Source organism: Canis aureus, chromosome 2 (assembly GCF_053574225.1).
Source record: "Canis aureus isolate CA01 chromosome 2, VMU_Caureus_v.1.0, whole genome shotgun sequence".
NCBI classification, from domain to species: Eukaryota; Metazoa; Chordata; class Mammalia; order Carnivora; family Canidae; genus Canis; species Canis aureus.
The window spans coordinates 19,435,404-19,455,769 of NC_135612.1; the positions used below are offsets into that span (position 1 = coordinate 19,435,404).

Sequence of the window (20,366 nt, forward strand, 5' to 3'; positions counted from 1 at the left end):
CTGGATTACAATTCAATGTCAGAAAGCCAATTCAGAAGCACTATTATACAGCTACTGGTGGCTCTAGAAAAAAGCATAAAGGACTCAAGAGACTTCATGACTGCAGAATTTAGAGCTAATCAGGAAGAAATTAAAAATCAATTGAATGAGATGCAATCCAAACTAGAAGTCCTGACGACGAGGGTTTACGAGGTGGAAGAACGAGTGAATGACATAGAAGACAAGTTGATGGCAAAGAGGGAAACTGAGGAAAAAAGAGACAAACAATTAAAAGACCATGAAGATAGATTAAGGGAAATAAACGACAGCCTGAGGAAGAAAAGCCTATGTTTAATTGGTGTTCCCGAGGGCGCCGAAAGGGACAGAGGGCCTGAATATATATTTGAACAAATTCTAGCTGAAAACTTTCCTAATCTGGGAAGGGAAACAGGCATTCAGATCCAGGAAATAGAGAGATCCCCCCCCCCTAAAATCAATAAGAACCGTTCAACACCTCGACATTTAATAGTGAAGCTTGCAAATTCCAAAGATAAAGAGAAGATCCTTAAAGCAGCAAGAGACAAGAAATCCCTGACTTTTATGGGGAGGAGTATTAGGGTAACAGCAGACCTCTCCACAGAGACCTGGCAGGCCAGAAAGGGCTGGCAGGATATATTCAGGGTCCTAAATGAGAAGAACATGCAACCAAGAATACTTTATCCAGCAAGGCTCTCATTCAAAATGGAAGGAGAGATAAAGAGCTTCCAAGACAGGCAGCAACTAAAAGAATATGTGACCTCCAAACCAGCTCTGCAAGAAATTTTAAGGGGGACTCTTAAAATTCCCCTTTAAGAAGTTCAGTGGAACAATCCACAAAAACAAGGACTGAATAGTTATCATGATGACACTAAACTCATATCTCCTAATAGTAACTCTGAACGTGAACGGGCTTAATGAGCCCATCAAAAGGCGCAGGGTTTCAGATTGGATAAAAAAGCAGGACCCATCTATTTGCTGTCTACAAGAGACTCATTTTAGACAGAAGGACACCTACAGCCTGAAAATAAAAGGTTGGAGAACCATTTACCATTCGAATGGTTCTCAAAAGAAAGCAGGGGTAGCCATCCTTATATCAGATAAACTAAAATTTACCCTGAAGACTGTAGTGAGAGATGAAGAGGGACACTATCTCATACTTAAAGGATCTATCCAACAAGAGGACCTAACAATCCTCAATATATATGCCCCGAATGTGGGAGCTGCCAAATATATCAATCAATTATTAACCAAAGTGAAGAAATACTTAGATAATAATACACTTATACTTGGTGACTTCAATCTAGCTCTTTCTATACTCGATAGGTCTTCTAAGCACAACATCTCTAAAGAAACCAGAGCTTTAAATGATACACTGGACCAGATGGATTTCACAGATATCTACAGAACTTTACATCCAAACTCAACTGAATACACATTCTTCTCAAGTGCACATGGAACTTTCTCCAGAATAGACCACATACTGGGTCACAAATCGGGTCTGAACCGATACCAAAAGATTGGGATCATCCCCTGCATATTCTCAGACCATAATGCCTTGAAATTAGAACTAAATCACAACAAGAAGTTTGGAAGGACCTCAAACACATGGAGGTTAAGGACCATCCTGCTAAAAGATGAAAGGGTCAACCAGGAAATTAAGGAAGAATTAAAAAGATTCATGGAAACTAATGAGAATGAAGATACAACCATTCAAAATCTTTGGGATGCAGCAAAAGCAGTCCTAAGGGGGAAATACATCGCAATACAAGCATCCATTCAAAAACTGGAAAGAACTCAAATACAAAAGCTAACCTGACACATAAAGGAGCTAGAAAAAACAGCAGATAGATCCTACACCCAAGAGAAGAAGGGAGTTAATAAAGATTCGAGCAGAACTCAACAAAATCGAGACCAGAAGAACTGTGGAACAGATCAACAGAACCAGGAGTTGGTTCTTTGAAAGAATTAATAAGATAGATAAACCATTAGCCAGCCTTATTAAAAAGAAGAGAGAGAAGACTCAAATTAATAAAATCATGAATGAGAAAGGAGAGATCACTACCAACACCAAGGAAATACAAACGATTTTAAAAACATATTATGAACAGCTATACGCCAATAAATTAGGCAATCTAGAAGAAATGGACGCATTCCTGGAAAGCCACAAACTACCAAAACTGGAACAGGAAGAAATAGAAAATCTGAACAGGCCAATAACCAGGGAGGAAATTGAAGCAGTCATCAAAAACCTCCCAAGACACAAGAGTCCAGGGTCAGATGGCTTCCCAGGGGAATTCTATCAAATGTTTAAAGAAGAAATCATACCTATTCTACTAAAGCTGTTTGGAAAGATAGAAAGAGATGGAGTACTTCCAAATTCGTTCTATGAGGCCAGCATCACCTTACTTCCAAAACCAGACAAAGACCCCACCAAAAAGAAGAATTATAGACCAATATCCCTGATGAACATGGATGCAAAAATTCTCAACAAGATACTGGCCAATAGGATCCAACAGCATATTAAGAAAATTATTCACCATGACCAAGTAGGATTTATTCCCGGAACACAAGGCTGGTTCAACACTTGTAAAACAATCAATGTGATTCATCATATCAGCAAGAGAAAAACCAAGAACCATATGATCCTCTCATTAGATGCAGAGAAAGCATTTGACAAAATACAGCATCCATTCCTGATCAAAACTCTTCAGATTGTAGGGATAGAGAGAACATTCCTCAGCTTCTTCAAAGCCATCTACGAAAAGCCCACAGCAAATATCATTCTCAATGGGGAAGCACTGGGAGCCTTTCCCCTAAGATCAGGAACAAGACAGGGATGTCCACTCTCACCACTGCTGTTCAACATATTACTGGAAGTCCTAGCCTCAGCAATCAGACAACAAAAAGACATTAAAGGCATTCAAATTGGCAAAGAAGAAGTCAAACTCTCCCTCTTCGCCGATGACATGATACTCTACATAGAAAAACCAAAAGCCTCCACCCCAAGATTGCTAGAACTCATACAGCAATTCGGTAGCGTGGCAGGATACAAAATCAATGCCCAGAAATCAGTGGCATTTCTATGCACTAACAATGAGACTGAAGAAAGAGAAATTAAGGAGTCAATCCCATTTACAATTGCACCCAAAAGCATAAGATACCTAAGAATAACCCTAACCAAAGATGTAAAGGATCTATACCCTCAAAACTATAGAACACTTCTGAAAGAAATTGAGGAAGACACAAAGAGATGGAAAAATATTCCATGCTCATGGATTGGCAGAATTAATATTGTGAAAATGTCAATGTTACCCAGGGCAATATACACGTTTAATGCAATCCCTATCAAAATAACATGGACTTTCTTCAGAGAGTTAGAACAAATTATTTTAAGATTTGTGTGGAATCAGAAAAGACCCCGAATAGCCAGGGGACGTTTAAAAAAGAAAACCATATCTGGGGGCATCACAATGCCAGATTTCAGGTTGTACTACAAAGCTGTGGTCATCAAGACAGTGTGGTACTGGCACAAAAACAGACACATAGATCAATGGAATAGAATAGAGAACCCAGAAGTGGACCCTGAACTTTATGGTCAACTAATATTCGATAAGGGAGGAAAGACTATCCATTGGAAGAAAGACAGTCTCTTCAATAAATGGTGCTGGGAATATTGGACATCCACATGCAGAAGAATGAAACTAGACCACTCTCTTTCACCATACACAAAGATAAACTCAAAATGGATGAAAGATCTAAATGTGAGACAAGATTCCATCAAAATCCTAGAGAAGAATACAGGCAACACCCTTTTTGAACTCAGCCACAGTAACTTCTAGCAAGATACATCCACGAAGGCAAAAGAGACAAAAGCAAAAATGAACTATTGGGACTTCATCAAGATAAGAAGCTTTTGCACAGCAAAGGATACAGTCAACAAAACTAAAAGACAACCTACAGAATGGGAGAAGATATTTGCAAATGACATATCAGATAAAGGGCTAGTTTCCAAGATCTATAAAGAACTTCTTAAACTCAACAGCAAAGAAACAAACAATCCAATCATGAAATGGGCAAAAGACATGAACAGAAATCTCACAGAGGAAGACATAGACATGGCCAACAAGCACATGAGAAAGTGCTCTGCATCACTGGCCATCAAGGAAATACAAATCAAAACCACAATGAGATACCACCTCACACCAGTGAGAATGGGGAAAATTAACAAGGCAGGAAACCACAAATGTTGGAGAGGATGCGGAGAAAAGGGAACCCTCTTACACTGTTGGTGGGAATGTGAACTGGTGCAGCCACTCTGGAAAACTGTGTGGAGGTTCCTCAAAGAGTTAAAAATAGACCTGCCCTACGACCCAGCAATTGCACTGTTGGGGATTTACCCCAAAGATACAGATGCAATGAAACGCCGGGACACCTGCACCCTGATGTTTTAGCAGCAATGGCCACAATAGCCAAGCTGTGGAAGGAGCCTCGGTGTCCATCGAAAGATGAGTGGATAAAAAAGATGTGGTTTATGTATACAATGAAATATTACTCAGCTATTAGAAATGACAAATACCCACCATTTGCTTCAACGTGGATGGAATTGGAGGGTATTATGCTGAGTGAAGTAAGTCAATCGGAGAAGGACAAACGGTGTATGTTCTCATTCATTTGGGGAATATAAATAATAGTGAAAGGGAATATAAGGGAAGGGAGAATAAATGTGTGGGAAATATCAGAAAGGGAGACAGAATGTAAAGACTGCTAACTCTGGGAAATGAACTAGGGGTGGTAGAAGGGGAGGAGGGCGGGGGGTAGGAGTGAATGGGTGACGAGCACTGGGGGTTATTCTGTATGTTGGTAAATTGAACACCAATAAAAAATAAATTAAAAAAAAATCCAGTATTGATTTCCTGATAAAGCTCTCAAATTAAAAATAGAATTTCCTCAATTTGATAAAGGTCACCTGTAGTTATAGTTAAATTTATAGTGAACAACATATGGAATCATATAACATTGCATGTTTTCCCCTTAGTATCAGGAACAAGACAAAAATGTATTCTTACTTCTTATGTTCAAACTGTCCTGGAGAAGTCAGAACTTAGTACAGAAAGATGAGAAAAAGAAATAAAGTCCTACAGGTTGAAAGGAAGAATGAAAACTACCTTTATTTGCAGATGATATAATAACTTGTGTAGAAAGTATATATGATCTACCAAAAAAAATTACTAGAATTTTAAATATATTATTGAGATTGCTCAATACACAGCTAAATGCAAAAATCAACTGTATTCTATAAACTATCAATGAATAATTTTAAGAAATGCATCCTTTACAATAGCATAACAATAATGAAATATTTAGAGATAAACTTGACAAAATATTTGTTGGCATTACCTCTACATTGAAAACTACAAAACGTTGCTAAGAGCAATTGTATAAGACCTAAGTAATGGACACATATACCATGTTCATGAATTAGAATATTGAATATTAACCAGATGTTAATTTTTCCAAAATTGATCTATACATTCAATGTAATTCTAATTAAATCAATAATAGCAGGCTTTTAAAAACGTTGATAAACTGGTTCTAAATTTATTTGGTATGTGGGACATGGAAATGCGAAATGACTGACTTTTCTAACTTTGAAAAAATTGAAGTGCTTATTCCAGTTGATAAGAATATCTAATGTAAATCTCCAGTAATCTAGACAGTATGATATTGGCAAGAATATTAATAGAACACAGTAGAGAATCCAGAAATAGACCCACACCATGGAGTCAATTGATTTTTGATTAAGATACCAAGGCAATTAAATGGGGAAACTATCATCTTGTTAATAAATAGTATTGCAAGAATTGAATATACCATAATAAAAAAGGAAGAAATTTGACCTTAATTTCGTGGACAAAAGTTTAATTGAAATGTACACCTAAATGAAGGAACTAAAAATATAAAAGTGCTAAAAGAGAACAGGAGAAACTCCTTTTGTCTTGAGTTAAGCAGATATTTCTAACAGAAGATGACAGAAGCACAATCCATAAGATAAAAAAATTTAAGTTAGAAACCATCAAAATTACAATATTCAGCTTTTAAAATACACTGAGAAAATGAAAAGATCAGTCAGACATTTCGAAAAATATCTGCAAAACCCATATTTGATAAAGGGCTTGTGTTGAGAATACATAATGAACCCACAAAACTCCATTATATAAAAGTAAACAATCTTGATTAGAAAATGGGCAAAGGATTTTCATAGACAATTCACCAAAAAGGTACCCTGCATCATAAGTCATTAGGAAATGCAAATTTAGCTACAATTAGCTATACCAACACATACACTAGGATGGTTGAAATTAAAAAGATTTACCACACGGACTGTGGAGCTGTGGAATGACTTGAATTCATACATGGATATGGGGAGTAAAAGATAGAATAACCACTTTAGAAAAACAGTTGGGAATCTAAAAAGTTAAATTGTATTCCTACCATAGATACAGGCATTCCCATTTGTAGATATTTACTCCAGGGAAATGTTAGTATATGTCCATATATTACTTGCACAGAAATGTTCTTAACAGATTGATTTGTAATATGCAAAGACAGAGAATAATCTGAATGACCATCAACAGGTATAAATGTATAAACAAATTATGATATATTCATAAACAGTTTACTGCTCAGTAGTAAAAAGGAATATGACAAAATGGATAAATCTCAAATAGTTATGCTGAGTGAAAGAAACCAGACAGAAAGGAGTACTATGTGGTTCTATTTATGTAAAATTCTAGAACATGCAATCTATACTGACAAGAGAACAAGGAAGTTGTTCACTAGAGATGGCAGGTGGAAGAGAGGGAATGAAATCAGGATTACACTGGGGCACACAAAATTGGGGGAATAGGGTAATGCATATGTTTGTTACCTCTATTGTAATGATGGTTTCATGTGCATATACATGTCAAAACTCATAAAATTTTACATCAATATGTGCACTTTCTTGTACAGCAATCATACTTCAATAAAGCTCTAAAATCAAGAGTAATATACCTGTACTAAAGTGAAGACTACAGATACCTTCCTTTCCATATAACCAGTAATAGCAGCTTTTACATAGATCCAAAGTGACCATTTATAAGTACGCACGTGTGGTTTAGTGTGTGTTTTAATGAAATGCTTATGGATTGTGGCCATCAGACCTTTAAATATATCTTCTACTGAGATGTAAAATTAAAGCTATACCTAAAAAAGAAGGATTTGGTGTGATGCTTAAATGCCTTACTGACTATTCATATGAGTGAGATAATCAATTTGCCTCTGATAATCAATTCTCAGATTAAAGGCAGCTGAAATGCACAGATTGATGGTGTACATGGGTTAGCCCTCTCTGACCCGTTAGACCCGTTGTGGTCTTAATAACATTATTAGAAGAAAAATGTCATTATCAGTGTGATCTCATAAGCTACCACAATTTATAGCCACCCCTTGCTTATTTTCTATTCTAAAGAACAACTTTGTGGCTTTGCTTAAAGAAAGTGAAGTCTTTTGTTTCTCCCTGAGGTTGTCATACCAACAACAATTATTTAGCTCTAATTGGTCTGTAGGAGGTCAGGATCAGCCGCCTAAAAACGCACTTTAAGGATTTCACATTTCAGCTCAGTGGTTAAATTGTAGCAATCTCTGTCTTTATAGTAATATTCTGAAAATGCCTATTTTAGACCTCTTGTTTGCACCCCTCCTTTTTTTTTTTTCTCTCTAAAGGAAGTTTCAGTCCATTATAAGGAATAAACCCAGGGTGCATGTGGCTTTTAAAATGTGATTGTTTTGCCATTTAAGTTTGTACTGTTCCAGTTCTTTGGGACTGGATGCGAAACAGTGCTTCTCTATTTTCAAAAGTATGCCATTCAGTTTGCATTTGTTTTTGGGTTTGTTTGTTTGTTTGTTTTTGGTCTCTGAAAAATATGAAAACACTGAAAAAGTTGAAGCCAACCCAAATCTGATTATTTTATAATCACCTGAGCTCCCATCTTCCTTTCTGCTTCCTCCCCTCTTTTAAACAAAAGTTTTATTTAATCTATTTGCCTCATTATACTTACGTGTAATATACCTGTCACAGGTGAGGGCCATGGCTGTGTGTCCAGTAAGAATAATAAATTGAAAATGAGACAAAATATAGTTTGATAGTACTCATGTTCTCAATTCTAATTATTTGTTGATTTGAACTTAAAATTTTTTTGCGGTCTTTAATGCTAGTCTGATTTTAGAAATTCTAATATGACTTACCAAATCTAGCATTTTTATTAAAAGACTGTTAACTTTTTCATATGTGGATACTTTGCATAATAGTATGGAGTCTTCCAAAACCTATTTGATGTTTTCCCTTACAAAAGAAATATAAACAGATTTTTAAATTATAATTACACTAATGGTTCTTCACTCCAGAGGACTAGAGTATCTGTCCATCTTTAAGTTACATGTATTCATATGTATGTATGTGTATCTATGTCCTCAAACTTTGGCTTGATCTCCTTTAATTTCACTCTGTTCCTTGGCCATTGCGATATACTATTGGGGTGACCTTTTGTCCCTAATTATAATTTAATAACATCCTCTATTTCTTCTAGGGTATTTAACTCATAAACAGCAGTCTAGATATTCTTATTCCCTTATATATAGCTCCTAATTATCCCAAAATATTGGCAGGAAATACTGAATGATAACAAATCAAATAAAATGAGAAACTTCTATCCAGCTTTCGAAACACTTGAATTTATTATTATTTATTCTAGGAGGAGAAATTATTAATCTTACTCAGAAGTTTGGAGGAGAGTAGCTTTACAGAGAAATACCAGAAAACTTTGAAAAATTCAGTTAAAAAAAATCATTGATGGGATTTCATGTGATAGAGCTTACCATTGCTAATAACTATATAATGCGGTTAATGCTATAACATAATGGGCAACATTATATTCCAACCCTAATGTCAAGTTAACTAACATTTTCAAACCTAAGATTCCTTACCTGTAAAAGGCAATGATAATTTCTCTTTCAGTCTGTGGATGTGAATGGTTAAATGGGATTATGTGCATTAATTTCTAAATACCAAGTGGACACTCAATAAATAAATAATAGCAGTAGAATTAAGGGAGAGAAAAAACAATTGGACTGATTTGAAAAGAGAACTGAATAATATAATTAAGGGAATGATTAAACAAAAATAAATGGTTAAAAAGTAAGTTTGAGGTTATATCAGCTTTTTGGAACCTGATTTTATTTTTTAGTTTTAGGTTCATAGCAAAATGCAGGGTAACGCATACAGATTTATCATATGCTTCCTACCACTACCTACACATGCATACTCTCCCCCATTAAACATCTTCTAACCGGAGTGGTACATTAGTTATAATTGATGAACCTTCACTGACATACCACAGTCACCCAAAGACCGTAATTCACATTAGTATTTTCTCTGAGGCTTTACATTTGTGAGTTTGCAAAAAATGTATCATGACCTGTATGTACCATTGTATTATCTATCATACAAAGTCATTTTACTGCTTTAAATATCTATCTAGAACTGGCTGGAATTGGGTATTTCCCTTCGCTCAGGTTAGTCAGTGATAGAAGCCTAACAGGTTAGATTCTGGTTAAACAGTTTCTTTCTTTCTTTTTAAAGATCTTATTTATTTATTTGACAGAAACCACAAGCAGGGGGAGCAGCAGATCCCAGGACCCTGGGATCATAACCTGAGCCAAAGTCAGACACCTAACCCACTGAGCCACTCTACCGAGGGCAGAACTTATCAGAAACCGAATGTTGAGGTATATTTCAAAATGGTTCCTTTTTTTCCTCCCTCTGCTGGAAGCATGAGGGATTTTCTCTCAAATAGCAACTGTGAGAGACAGGTGGAACTCCCCGAGGTAAAAGTCACAAAAATGTAGGGCCACCCTTTCCTATGATTGGGTCCCCGTAAGAGTTTTTAACCCTGAGGTGTAATCCATCAATTACAGTTCTTCTTTCTCTCCCCTTCCTTCACCCCGCTACTGTGATGCCAACCTTTCCTGTAGATGTCTCTGCTCAGGAGTTTCTGCCTGGGTTAAGTTGTGAGTCTCTGTTTTGCCCAGTTTGTCTCTTCAATTTTCAAGGCAGTGGTTTTTCCCTGTGCCCTCACTTCTTTTATGGTTCTAAGACGACTTGTTAGTTTTCCAGTCTGTTCAGTTCTTTGCTTGTTATTTGGACAGAGTGGCAACTTCCGAGGTTCTGACAATTTCGAAGCTGGAAGCCCTCCCTGTATCGACTTTTACTAATTATTTGAGATATTTTTCACGGGTATTTAAAAATAATTTTTAGATATGACTTTCAGGTTTAGTCCTCAAATCATGTTATTTTTGAAACCAGTATGCCATTTAAACAAATCATTGTGTCAGTGATTTATTTAGCTTTCATTATTAGAGAATTGAAAGTGTCAAGATGCCAAAGTAAATTATATTTTTAAAATATACATGTATGTTTTATATATATTTTATTTTCCTATGCAAAAAAATTTAAGATAAATATTCCAATGTGCTGCCAGATATGATATTTATGTGTGTGGTTTGTGTGTGTTTATTCGCCTTGTCTTCTCTATTTTGCTTTTATTCATGTGTCTGTCTTAAGATTGGTTCAATTTCATAAAATTGATTAAGCACTGGATAATGTGAGAAAAATACAATCAGGATCTTGGTATAAAAGATCCAATAGCATTCTTTTTGTGGCTCAAGAATAGAGAACATGGTTTTGCCTGAGGAATCTCATAAACACCTAATATGGTCTGTGTTGCCATATCACTGAGGTGTATGAGGAAAATATTAGTGTGAATTATATAACCCTAAAATCACCTAATATTTGAAATGGAGAAAGAATTTTGGTGGTTGGAGCTTATACACTGGAAAATGGAAGCAAGCCAAAACACTGGCACTAACACTCTGCTCTTGTTAAGAAAATGCCAAGGGATCTTTTCACAAGAGTAGCTCGCAGATTGCAACACAGTTACCTTAGTTGGCTCCTGATGTGCGGTATCACACCACATTTAAATTTCCATCTGTGGTGTCTGGGACTATTGTTCTCACCGTGAACTTTTTTTTTCCTTCCAAAGTAAATCTACAGAATCCAAAAGACCACAGGACACACTTCCTTTAGTGGGACAACCAACTAGACTTAAAGAAGTTATAAATGAAGTTTGTAGTCTTTCTAGCAATCATTTTATATTTCAAAACAAGTATATTGGCATTAAAATTATACATGGAAAATGCTAAATTTTGATATATATGGAATCATCCATTTTTTTGGAATGTCTTCAGTGCTGTATTGCTACAGCATGCATCTGTGATGAGGAAAAATGAGGATGCTGTGTTCCTTGTCCTTTCTCTGTGAAACTTAGTCATCAACATCCTTAGAGTTAGATCCAAGTAATTGATGGTTGTAAAATAACTGAATTGGCAAAGGTGACTGTTTAGCAGATCTTAATACAGTTCTATTTACCTATGCAGTGTTACCTTGTGTACTAGTTGAGTTGTGATGATGAAATTTCTCATGCACACTCACACACACAATATCTCCTTTGTCAGTGTAATAAATTGAAGGGAATATTAAACTAAAGCTCATGAGTGAGTTTTATAGGACTAATCTTTCTGCTTTAAAAAGAGGCAGTGATTTTATGATAAGCTTCTTCTTTTTTTTTTTTTTACTATTTTTATACAAGGGAAAAACTATTTGTAACTCTATTCAACTCTCAAAGAACTTGGAAGAGAAAGTCAAATGGAGTGTTTTAAGATCATTGAAAGAAAATTTAAAGCATGCATATATATATTTTTAAACAAAGAGGTTTATATTTGTTGATGTCTTTCCTACTCTTCGCCTGATGGATTAATCTAATAACCATTTTCTGTTTAATACATATTGTTTCTTATGTATAGTCTATCTCTTCTTGAATATATATACACATATTTTCATTGTACTTTCAGTATATCATATTCATCTCTTCTAGTTTTCTACATTAGAAGTTAACATAGAAAGCATGTAAAACAGTATCTAACATAGTCATACATCAATAAATATTAATTGATAATTATTATCATGTTGCTATTGAAATGGCTTTGTGTTCCGTATTTGACTATCAACATTATCCTTGATCTAAGTCAGTATTTATGGAGAGTTGCTGGTTTTAGAGGCTGCATGATGTGCAAGGACCTTTAAATGATCAGCCCAAGAAGCAACATTAAAGCAAATTCTACCTCTTTGCTCAGCAATCCTGTTGCTAAGCAACTAAGTTTGTTTATCCTCTCTTGTTTGGGTCAGGACCGGGGGTAATGAGCTGATGTTGCATGTCAGAGAAAGGAGTTAGTGGCTGACAATGAACTTTAAACCTCTTGGCTTTGCATTGTTTTCACACCAAGGGACCTTCTGGATAATTTTGAGCACATTATTCTCCTTCTGTAGGGTTGTTTCTTTTAGATCATTAAATTAACGATTATCTATAGGGACCTTTAGCAAGGGTGCCTACATCCTGATATAGAGATAGTCTAAATGATACGACCAAGCCCTTGGACTTCAAGACAAATATTTGGAAACTTTTAAATAAAAATAGCACAGAAATGTCTTGTTTGTCAAAGTGAAGCATTATTATTATTATTACTGACTTGTTTTCTAGTTCTTTCGAGAAATGAATGGCAGAAGTGATTGACAAGGCACTATGTACATTTCCAAAGCCAATTCTTATGACATAATATAGTGCTACAAATAAAAATGTCTATAAAGATGCATAAGTTATTTCTGTAGGAATAGAAGGGATGAGTTACATGCCATTCCATTTTGATGAACTTGAATCCAGTTTCTAATCAACAAGATTGCCCTATACAATAAACTACTGATTGTGACTGCTGGCGTTAACAGTAATAGGACAAGAAGATGTGTGGCACAATTTTCTCCATTCAGCTATTCATTTTCCTACTGCTTTGAAGGAGTCTTTATATCCTTATGATCCTTCTCAAAGTTAGTCTGATCAATTGTGCTAAATGTGCCCAGTAGAGCCATTGAATACGCGGACAACTCTTGTTGATTGCTAAGTAGTGTCAGTTTGGCCTCAGTTCCTCAGTTTTGTCAGAATTCTCAAAATATGAATTTAGTTTCAGGGTGTTTTTGCACCCTTCTAAGATAATGCTCTCAAAGCCCACTTAGTTTTTTGAATACTGCTAAATATGAGAAATAGATGTATAGAAGCTGATATCCTCAGGCCATATTATCTCTATCTAGTCTTTCTGAAGTCTGCAAATTCATTTTTTCCCTCTGCCAGTGCTAACTAGAGACAATCCGATGTGTTGAATGTAGCTGGAACAGAAACCTTTACAAAAACAGCAATAGAATAGAAAACATCAGCAGAACTTCTAACTTTTATCAGCCTTCATAGTCTCTAGCTCTGGCATTTGGACTTGAAATTTGGAGAGAATTTGTGAAACTGCTGTGAGAATTATTAACTCCAGAAGGCTTTCATTTAGAAGAATCCAAGTTCCCATTTTTCTAGCAAGTTTATAACTGAATGTGAATTTCAAGGTTTTAAAAAACATCGAAACACAGCATGGGTATTTATTTGAAAAAAAATCACTTGATAAATTTCAGAATGCACTGTTTTGTTTACTTTAAAGAACCTGTCAAACTTTATTGTTGGATTAACTAAGTAATATAGTTTGCCTGTGGTAGATTGCTATGTTCACCACAGTTAAAAAAGTGCCGTTCTTCCCACTTTTCATTTGGTATGTGTGGTAGCCGATATTAGTGGGGCTACTGTTTGTTCGAAATAATTCTTACAGATGTGTTGCTCAGAATACAGTGATGCCTTTATAATGAATGTCCTCATACGTAATTTATTATCCATTATCCATTCTTGACAGCTTAGCTCTCTCACTGAAGCTTTCCCCATGAGTTCAAACATGCTCTCTTTCTATAGTATCAACTAGAGTGTTGGCCAGATGCTACCTGTATTTCTAGCCACTGATGATGCCAATTGTAGAGATACAATTAAAGGTTATTAACCGTTGGATGAAATTTAAAAATCAGTTTTCCCTTAAAAACTCTGTTAAAAATAAGAATTGGAGATGATTTTCCTTCCTCATTATTTTCTCTCTCCTTCATTAGAGTAGTAGTAATGATGCAAAATTGTTGGTTTCTTAATCTGTGTAAACTGTGCAAAAAGCTTTTTGTGTCTCATTTTTTTGATCCTCAAAACAATCTTTTTTTTTAATTTTTTTTAATTTTTATTTATTTATGATAGTCACAGAGAGAGAGAGAGGCAGAGACACAGGCAGAGGGAGAAGCAGGCTCCATGCACCGGGAGCCTGACGTGGGATTCGATCCCGGGTCTCCAGGATCGCGCCCTGGGCCAAAGGCAGGCGCTAAACCACTGCGCCACCCAGGGATCCCTCCTCAAAACAATCTTATAAAGTTGAAGGAGATATTATTTTATGCCCACATTACTGATAAGAAATCCAAGGCACAGAGATGTAATTCAGGTCATGTAGCCAGTAGTGGTAGAGCTGGAATTCTACTCCGCAGCATCATTTCACATCTTGTCCTGATAGACTACCTAGCATTAGAGCAACAGAAGGAGGCATCAACACTAGATGAAATTATTTATATGTAGGTCTTTCTTGGAGATGTTTTACTTATTTGGTGTTGATCATGGCCAATATTAATGAAAAAATCTCCAAATAATATAACCTTAGATTTTCAATAGTAATTAGAAAACCAAACTACTAAGCCTTACAATTCATAGATGATTAAGATTTGGAGGGGCTTTTGCAGTCACTCAGTTCTACCCTCACATGTATTATGTGACTTGGAAATCTAAGGTTTGGAAAGTAAAGTTACTTTTTTCAACTCATATACCTAGTTAGAGCCAAGGTGAGGATTTGGGTCTCCTGCTTCCCAGTGTGCTGATTAATTGTATTTCTCTCTAGTTATGAAACAAGATAATAATCTAGGGCAAATTCACTTTTTTGGGGGTGGGGGAGGGTGTATACTATCTGAGCACATTGTGTTCAGCTGATGTTCACTAAAGAGTCACAGGAGAACTTGGGCAAAATGTGCACATGCATATGTAGATGGATCTTTAATTAAATTCCAACTACTTCCCAAAATGTTTTAAGGCAGATTCCAGTTGTGTGTATGTGAGGAAAGATTGGGGGATAGCAAAAATCTAAGTAAGTTGCTCATGGCTAAAAGATGATATTGATGAGCAGTGATGTTTTTGTTAGATGGAGATACTAGGTGTTCCCTGATTCCATCAGAAAATACCAGTGAGAGAATTTTAATAAGGTCTTTTGAAGATGCTGTTTGGAAAAATGTGTATGAATTTGATACGTTTCATTTCCTGTGGGAGAATTTTTAACACTCAGATGCTTCACATTTTTATGCACCAGGCCAAATCTGCTTTCAATAGTTTAGGCCGGATATGATGAAGAAAAAAGTTTCCTGAGATATTCACCACGGTAGAAAGGAGAGACATAGATATTTTCAACAAAAGAGTTCAATTTCTTTGAGCTCTCTGTAAGAGAGAAGAGAGCAATGTCAGGTGTCCTCTTAGGATTTTCTAACAATCTTCTCTGCCAGAACATTGTAAAATACTTTTAATTGCTCCATCTACTCCTTTTATTCACAGGGAATCACACTATATAACATCAAAAAGGCCTCTAATCTAGACTTTTGTAAATTAATATTTCTCCTTATCTGGAAGAATTCACATTTTATTGGTCAGTTTTTTTGAGGATTTCTGAGAAACATTTTTATGTTTTTGTTAGTACCTTTTAAGTTTTCTTTAGGTAATTGAATGCTTCTCCCCACCCCCTTGATCCCATACATAAGTGTTCTTTTCCTAAGGAACTGGCATCATGGGGATTTTGTGGAGAATGTTCACCTCTTGGAACACTTTTCTTAGGTTTCATAGTTTAACTAGTTACCCTTCTTGTTGTGTTATAGAACAACATCTGTCCCATGTGAAATACTCTCTAAATACTTGAGAAATTGATGAGTTTTGTTGGATTCCTCCATCTAGTTAACTCTTGGCTTCATTTTGAGTGAAAATGAAGTTACTTTGACCGCATTGATGACTTACATATTACCCACTGTGCAGTTTGTCCTTGCATGTATTGCCATGTGGATTTCAATAGGAAATGACCTTCATTTTAATACTAGTCTAATATTCTTGACTATCATTATCATTATAGGAGGAGTCGCAAAAGCATTATTTAGAGATGTACACTAGAGGGTGGTGTTTTACCTGGACACTAGACCTATCAGTGCACTGGCTTTCAGGAAGAGTAAAAAATAATTCCAAGAAATGTTCCCCATGTTTAATGTTACATAATTCTCAGCACATATGCCCCATTAACAAAGTTGATAAACCCCAGGGAATGGAAGCAGAGACTGAGTCACTTGGCGGCCTTGCTATCCGGTTTCTTCAACACATTCCTGTAGGTGTTTGGTTTTTCTGAGCTCCACATGCAGAGTGTCACTTGAAAACCAACACTGATCACTGGGTGAGAATATATTTGACTCTTTCTAACTACAGGGAATTGGAAAGCAAGTGAGGCAAATAGTGAACATGGGTAAAGCTATTAAACTCACCACTTCAGTCTTTAAATCCCCTGAATTGTATACATCTACTCCCATGATTGACCTGACCTGAGAACAGAAACCATCAATAGTGGGGATGGGAAAGGTGATTTCTGGAAGAGTTCATGTTTCTGTCCCTACTACTCTGGTTTTTATGTGTTAAAAAAAAAAAAAAAAAAAAAAAAAAAAAGATTTGTAATCTAGAGAAACCCATCTTTCATAATATCTTGTATGAGATGATCAAAATGGTGCTAGATGTTTTCCCCCTCAGTAAACGTATTAATGTTAATGATAGGTTGAAGCTTTGAGTTAACTCATTTTGCTTCTAGCTGTTGCTTTCATCTATCTTTTTTCTCAGCTCATTCTATTGATATTGGTACAGTCTTTACTCAAATCATGAATTCCTCTGTGGTTTCTCATGACAAATGGCCAAATTTTCATCAACTTTTACCTAGACCTGTGAATAAATACATGAAAGGGGGAAAAATGTCAAATTTACCGCTCTGAAATTTCCCTTCAAGGGAAAATGATTCTCCTTGCTCTGGCTGATGGAAATTTCCTTATAATGCAGGCAAGTCTTCATGTAACGTTTCATGTTTTCAGGCCTATATTCTTTATTATTCTTTACCACTATCTGATTCAGAAAGACTGCTGGAACCAAGATCTCCTGGAAAAAATTTAAAAAGCACAATTTCATATGATTGAATTAAAGTTGAATTGACTGGTTCCTATTAAAGTTAAGCCCTGACCAATACTGCCAAACTCTATTGAAGCTAGGTATACACTTCCCTTCAAATGTTCCTTAGCATTTGGCTCTAGCTGTTTCCATGCCCCCCTTTCTTCAGTGATACGATAACATTGCAATAATACTTAAACGCTGACACAACAGAAAACCTTGCCAGTTTGGCTCTCAACCTTGGCAAGCTTTTTGTTATAGTTGCAACCCAGCTTACTCCTTGGGTTGCACAAAACTTCCAGAGCTCCTCCACAGCATGTCTTATAAAGGGGACTAAAAGGGAAAGTTAAGAGAGATGCTAATTTTGGACAGAGAATAGTAAATAGGACAATAAATAAAAGCTCTGTTTTGGCACATTGGAACTTTCTTTTTTTCCCTTTTAAATGTGTGATTCCTTTTCCCAAATGTTGCACTAGATTTATTTTTAAAGGTGTCATCTATTTCCATTCCAGTGCTATGTCATCTATAATTTAAATTTATGAGCTAAATCTTGAGGTTCACCAGTGGAGCAGCTGGAGAATTCTAGCCACTTTGCCATTGAAAATGCAGATTTGCTGAAGGTTTCTGTGTCTGACAAGCTCCATTGAAAGCATCTCACTCCCTTGCCTGACAAGCATCCATCAACATGTAATATTTATTCTTCTGTTTTAGTTTCACTACAAATAATTGGCGGTCCCTCAGCAAGAAGACGGTTTCCTGCTGAGGCAGCACCACCTGTATAGCTTCACCAAGCTGAGAACAAATGCTCTGAGAAGGAAGCTTTCCTAGAACTGATGGATAAAATGAATGAGGGATGTATAATAAAAGGAGGGAAAGCTGAATTTCTTTCTCTAGTTGCATCATAATTGTTAGTTCTCCACTTTTCCTTCTATTGCCATCAGAATAGCAATGGAATGTCTATGCGTACATTTTATGGCTGAAAAGAAAAAATATTCTCTTGACCTGTCTTCCACTCTACTTCTCTTTTGACAGATAGATATAAAGGTGTGTATCTGTGAGCCTTTACCTTCACAATTACTATCTTCTGTGGACTCAATCTATGGGCTTGGATTGATTTCTGCTTTTAATATGCAGCAAACATGAAAACTTTACACCCAACTGTGGCTGTTGTAATAGAAATTAGAAGGCCTTGGCCTTCATATAATGTCATGACCTCCAGTTTTCTTGTAACCCCTAGACCTAAATTCCCTTTGTTAGGAAAGGACATGTTCTTAAAGAAGTATGTCTTTGTAAAGTTTGCATGGGTTGCACTCTTATGGATATGAGAGGTAGGTGAAACAATGAACAAACTGACCTGATTATTTTTTTAAATTATCTTTAAATAAAATAAAAATATTTTTATTTTATCTTTAAATAAAGGACAAACTAAAGGGACAGTTTAGGTTGACCTTGATTTCTAGTGCAGGGGTTTACAAACTTTGAGGACCAAAATTGTTTACTCTGGGCTGCACATTGTACTCCATTACCAAAATCAGGCAAAGTTGTTTTCTCCCAGTTTCCAGGAAAATAATCAAATCGTTATCTAGTATGTCCCCCATTTTCAGCATTAATCTCATGATTATATTTTGAGATTCAGCATCTAGCATTACTTATACTCTAGTGAGCAAAATGAATGAACAGGCAAAGGAGGAATTTAAGTTCAACCACCAGTGTCTGCATAAATCCAGCTCCTCGTGAATGGGATACAAGTGCTCTCGCTTGTTACCCTCCATTTTATCTATTTAACTTAAACATAAAACTAATGAGCAAAATAAAATATCAAATAACATACAATCACATTTACGCTGAATTACTCTGAGAATGAACTGATTATTAATCAGCAGACTTTTACAAAGAACACCATGATTTCTGAGGATTGTGCTGTCAGAATAAGTCTTAGAACTATCCATTGTGCTTCATTTATATTTTAAATATATTTTTTAAGTCTATGGAAAATAGCCTGATTAAATGGAGTAGTTTTCATGAAAACCCAAAAGACTAAATATTTTGTCATTTTACTGGCAGTCACTTTTTAAGATATATCCAGGTACCATGTTTGTAATCAGTGTTTGCTCCTTATTTTACTGGTCATATGAGAAATGAGTAGTCAAACTGAGATTAGAGTTCTAATTAACATGAGCTGTTAAAATACCCATTTAATATTCAAAGAGTAGCAAGTAGTATAACAGGAGTTAGGGAAAACTTAAGAATGCCTGGTGTAAGTTCTTCCCTGAAGGAAATTATAACCTAAATAGAAGACATGTGACCTGAAAATCAGATGTAGACCAATGCAGTCACCTAGGGACTATATTAGAGCTGCTGAATCAGCACATTTACCATCATGGATGAGTTCTTTCCCTGGACTGGTCTTGGAACCAAGAGTCCTGAGGCTCCTATTGACTTACATTCTAGCCAAATTCTCTTGTTTAATTCGTTAAACTTACCTGAATCTTAATTTCTTCCTCTATCTGAGACATTCATACAACCTACCTTTTACTCTTGTGTTTTTATTTGTTTGTTTTGAGAATTAAATGGTTGACCATCTGCTTGGTAAACTAAATTGTTAGAGCATGTAAGGTATCTTTATTGTCTTTTCTTGGTGCAAGAGAGTGCAGGGAAAGATCTAGTAGGGAAAAATCAATATATCTTAATGATAAAATGATTATACTAATATTTATGGAGAGTCCATTCTGTGCCAGACATGGTTCTCAGTTCACTGCATTTGAGCTCATTTGATTCTTAGAATACTCTTAACTCACAGATATGCATGGTCTAAAAAGATAACAGTACAAATAGGTAGAATATTTAAAAAAAAAATTGGTGCCATATGTCAATCAATACCAGGAGATGTTCAGAAGATGAAATCTTGTGGATTCTGAGTAAAAAGATCAGTTTGAACTGTGGAGGTCAGGAATGGCTTTATGGGAGGACTTGCATATAATTTGTAGTCAAGTTGCTTGTTTTAAATAAGAGAAATAGGCAGAT

At 35.8% G+C, this 20,366-nt stretch overlaps 1 protein-coding gene across 11 annotated transcripts in view; it reads left to right on the forward strand.

The window, feature by feature from the left end:
- The window catches only part of LOC144293967 (uncharacterized), a 1,010,193-nt gene that overhangs the window by 508,205 nt on the left and 481,622 nt on the right, over nt 1-20,366 (forward strand). The window lies entirely within an intron of this gene.